This window comes from Anguilla rostrata, chromosome 9 (genome assembly GCF_018555375.3).
Source record: "Anguilla rostrata isolate EN2019 chromosome 9, ASM1855537v3, whole genome shotgun sequence".
Classification (NCBI taxonomy): domain Eukaryota; kingdom Metazoa; phylum Chordata; class Actinopteri; order Anguilliformes; family Anguillidae; genus Anguilla; species Anguilla rostrata.
The window spans coordinates 46,507,873-46,512,542 of record NC_057941.1 but is presented as its reverse complement, the minus strand read 5'-3'; the positions used below and the strand labels follow the sequence as shown (position 1 = coordinate 46,512,542).

General features: G+C 50.5%; 1 long non-coding RNA gene across 1 annotated transcript in view; it reads right to left on the bottom strand.

Annotated features, from left to right (window-relative positions):
- Window positions 1–3,600: 3,600 nt before the first annotated feature.
- Window positions 3,601–4,670, bottom strand: part of LOC135262438 (uncharacterized) — a 12,453-nt gene continuing 11,383 nt past the window's right edge. Inside the window, exon 2 of the long non-coding RNA XR_010332233.1 lies at window positions 3,601–4,495. This is a non-coding gene — a long non-coding RNA (uncharacterized LOC135262438). The remainder of the gene's footprint in view (window positions 4,496–4,670) is intronic.

Genomic DNA, 4,670 nt, shown 5'->3' with positions numbered 1-4,670 from the left:
AGTGCCCCATACACTACTGCACTATACTGAACCACCATAGAGTGCCCCATACACTACTGCACTACACTGAACCACCATAGAGTACCCTGCACAACTACTGCACCATACTGAACCACCATAGAGTGCCCCATACAACTACTGCACTACACTGAACCACCATAACCACCATAGAGTACCCTGCACAACTACTGCACCATACTGAACCACCATAGAGTGCCCCATACACTACTGCACTACACTGAACCATCATAGAGTACCCTATACAACTACTGCACTATACTGAACCACCATAGAGTACCCTGTACAACTACTGCACGATACTGAACCACCATAGAGTACCCTCTACAAGTACTGCTCTATACTGAACCACCATAGAGTACCCTATACAACTGCTGCACTATACTAAATTACAATAGAGCACCCTATACAACTATTGCACTATACTGAACCACCATAGAATACCCTGTACAACTACTGCACTATACTGAACCGCCATAGAGTACCCTGTACAACCTCTGCACTATACTAAACCACCATAGAGTGCCCTGTACAATGACCACACAATACTAAACCACCATAAAGTACCATATGCATTCCCTTCCTGCACATATGCACACACGTACATGTTCAAGCATGTGTGCTTCTCCACAGACCCATTTCACATTTGAGCATCCATGAATTTTAGTAGGTTGAGACTGAAGAACAGTAAAAGGAAAAAAATGTGTGATGTGGTAATAATGTTAATTCACTGTTCAGTAGGATGGTTCTTTTTCTTCCACTGCATGACATTTCCCACAAAAATGTACATTTGAAAGTGCAAAGGTCTCAAAAATCTCACTCATAGCGATATGTGACAGAGTTATCCAGGCCTCTAGCTTGTAAAACTATGCACAAACCCATGTGGCTGAAGATGACCCATGAACAACCCCAAAAAAAGCAACAAAATGACTGTGCGATCACAGAGCACACGATCAAGGTCAATGTGCAGTGGCCCTCCACTGGCCCTCCCCTCACCCTCTGCTGGCCCTCTGCTGGCTCTCCGCTGGCCCTGTGCTGGCCCTCCGCTGGCCAGGAGCAGAATCCGTCGGGTGATTTTTGCCAGGATGCACATCGCATTGCTTTGATCTGGGATTTTCCCCCCCCTCCCCCCCCCCCCTTTCCCGAATACCTGCGTCCGGCATTAGCGCGGTCGGCGTTAAGATGGCGGTCGGTCAGGGGAGGCGGAGCCGAAGCCGGTCAGGCCAGATAAGCGTTCTCGGGGGGATTATTTTCGATGTTGAGAGACAGGTTCCCCCCCCACCCCACCACCACCACCCCCCTGTCCCCACTCTCTCCCCCCGTCCCCCGGCCCCCGGCCCTCTCCCACTGAGCGGCTCCGAGGCCCCCTGGTGGCGGGGTAATTAAAGTGCCCCCGCGGGGGCAAGCTGAGGTCACGGTTACAATTCCCACAGAAAGGGCCGGAGCCGCGGGCCCCCCTAATCCTGTTTGCGGCCGTCAGGGGCCACGCTGTCCAGAGGGCCCGGAAGAGAGGCCGGCCGGCCGCGGGACACAATAACACAGCCGGAGAGGAGGAGGGAGGGAGGGAGGGAGGGAGGGAGGGACGGAACGGGAGGTGAAGGATGAAAGGAGAGAAAGGGGTAGGCGGGCAGGGGGGAGAGGGAGAGAGGGAGACTCGGCGTTACTGCATTCTCCCTCTCCCTCTCTTTTTTAACCCCTTTGCTACTTGTTTGGTCTCCACCCGATTTCCTTCAGCGAATACCTGCCAGATCTCCCTGAGCTCATTCTGCCTTTCATCTCTTCTGCGTGTCTGTTTCATCCATCTCTCTCTCAGTCAAGGTCTCGCTCGTTCGTTCTGTTCCTCCCCGTGTCATCGCTTGTCCCAGTCACAGTGTCTGTCTGTACCGGCCCCTCAGTGCTTCCCACAGTCACAGTGCTTCCTCCAATCACAGTGCTTCCCCCAGTACACAGTGCTTCCGCCAATCACTTCCTGCTTGTATTGGCCCCACAGGACATTAACTTCCTGGACTGGTCAGGACAGCAGGATCATCGACTGGCACAGACTGAAGAGCCCTATCAATATTAAACCCTGGTTCCCCTACCATGCACCATTATAGCACTCTATGGTATGACGGTTTAAGGTTATATTTTTATGGTTTTGTGTTCCTTTTCTTAGGACTCAATATGGATGTAATCTATATGTAAACGGAACCTGTGTTTTGATTCTTGGTTAACATAGTTAACTTGTACTAGTGCTTTAGAGGTGTTGTACCCTTTCTCGCTAGTCCGGTAATGTAGTTAGCCAGGTCTGGCGCATATTAATCAGGTAAATGCATTTATGTTTCTCCTATACTGTAAGTTACCCTGGTTACGAGCATCTGGTAAATGAATGTAGCTTAATGTGAAGCACTGTAATGCACATATTCTTTTTTCCTACTGCTGAAGCGATGGTGGTGATTGGGGATCTCAGATGTTTTTTTCCTCATGTGCATTTTTTCTGCTCTTGTATAACTCCGTTTTTTTAACAAGGTTAAACTGACGAGCGGTTCAACCGCGGTCCTCCCTCCTCTAATCCTAGGCCCCATGCAGACCGCTGAGGAGAATGGGGCACAGTTGTGGTCTCTGCCCCCGCCCCCAAAACTCCGTCCCCCCTCATCTCTGACCCTCAGGGGTTCTGTCCGACTCGACCGAGTCCCGGACCCCAGCCGGCCCCCGGGCCCCCGCCCCATGCACCCCTCCGGCCCTGACCAGCTTTGCAATCCAATTAGACCCCTTCATTAACCCAAACAGTGGGGGGAAAGACAGGTTGCACACATTCTCTCTCTCTCTCTATTTCCCTCACATTTTCTCTTTCTTTTTCTTTCCCTCTCTGATTCTTATACGCATACACATGCATTTATTCAATTACACACTCACGCACAACACCAATTGCACACCTGCACATTAGCACGCACGCACAAATACTTTCTCTCTCTCTCTCACACACATTTTCTCTCCTTCTCTTTCTTTCCCTCACATTTTCTCTACCTCCCTACTTCCCTCCCTCTCTCATACACGTACACACATGCGTTAATGCAGTTATATGCTCACACACAACACCGGCTTCACGCCCGCGCGTTAGCATGCGCGCACCTCCAAACCTTTCGCTACGCTCCTCCTCCAGGAAGAGCGAGCGCGTTACGCCCCACGCGCAGCGCGCTAGTCCATCCCCGTCAGGCTTCAGCGAGGCCGTGCGCACAGCGCCTGCCGTTAGGCCTCAGTTTCCCCAGCCAGACTGAGTCAGCCATTATGCCACGCGCCCCGTTACCAGCGGCCATTACGGCTCAACGCTGGGAGACGGGGCTGATGGCAGACAGCTGGCTACTGGACCCTGGGGCTGTCGCTTTCCAGAGAAAACAGCACCCAGTTCCCATCAACCCCTCCCACTTCACCCCCACTCCCCCCCCCGCCCCCCCTCCATCCCCGCCAAGCTCCCAGGCCTGTTCGTAACACCTCAACCAATTAACGCTCCCAATAGGACACACACACAGATGCACACACACTCTCCAAATGAAACATTCTACACCCATGTGGCCAAAAAAAAGACAATAGGGAAAGACTATCAGCCATGTCTCTCTGTCCCATACACTTGATGTGGTAAGTTTAATCAGATGTTTGATTTAATTGGGGCCTGCCAAAATAACTATTTGCGAGAGGAGATTCGGGACCCTCCCTAGCTAATTACCAAAACCAACGACTGTCGTTGAGTGTGCTTACAGTGCACAGTCACTCCTCCATGTTTTTATTAACCCCCCTCCTCTTCTATGATGTCACAATGCCAGGTGCCCCCACCCCCCGGGCATTAGAATGCTAAGAGAGCTCTGTGGTATAACGCTTTCCCTGCGAATAAACACCAGAAAACGTTGAGTGGAAAAGTACAGAGCGGACACATTCGTTTGCCGTTCAGAAAGGATCCACACTCAATGTTTTTCATTCAGACGAGGCCGAAAGTTTCAAACATTCCAGTATTTTGCCTTCGTTGGTGAGATCGGCGAAACGTGCTGACAAGTCCGACACACCAAACTCTTCAGTGAGGAGGACAACATGCCGAAAATATTTGGCTTTGGGTGCAGAAAATTCCGAAATGTATCGAATGTTATTGAAGGTATATTGATGATATGCGCACCTCTGTTTTTAATCCAAAGCGCTGAAATAAGACTGTAATCCATTTCGATTTGAAGTTTCTCTTGCCTGCACCCACATGCAGCTGAAAACGATATGAAACAAAGCAAAGGCTTATGGGAAACAAGCCAGGTGCGTGAGCTCCGTGCACATTTCAGGGCTGGGGAGCAGAGAGGAGAAACACTGCCACAGAGATGGCGGCGGTATCCACCCCAGGGCTGACTGCAGGCCGCCATAAACCCTTCGCCATCTCTCAGCTGCGATCACAGAGAAACAGAGAGACGCTGCTTCGAACCGTGGGCCACTTCGGGGTCATGTGACCTGCCCCGGCTAACACCTTGTGACATGTGGATGAGAGAGAGAGAGATTTGAGATTTAAAAACCCCTTTTATTGGGACATCATTCAACCACAGAAATTACTGTACTTCTAAATAAAATTAATAGACAAGCAACATAAAGAGAAAAACTATCAAAAAACTAACCACAGGCAGAAAAGAGAGAATATATAGAGA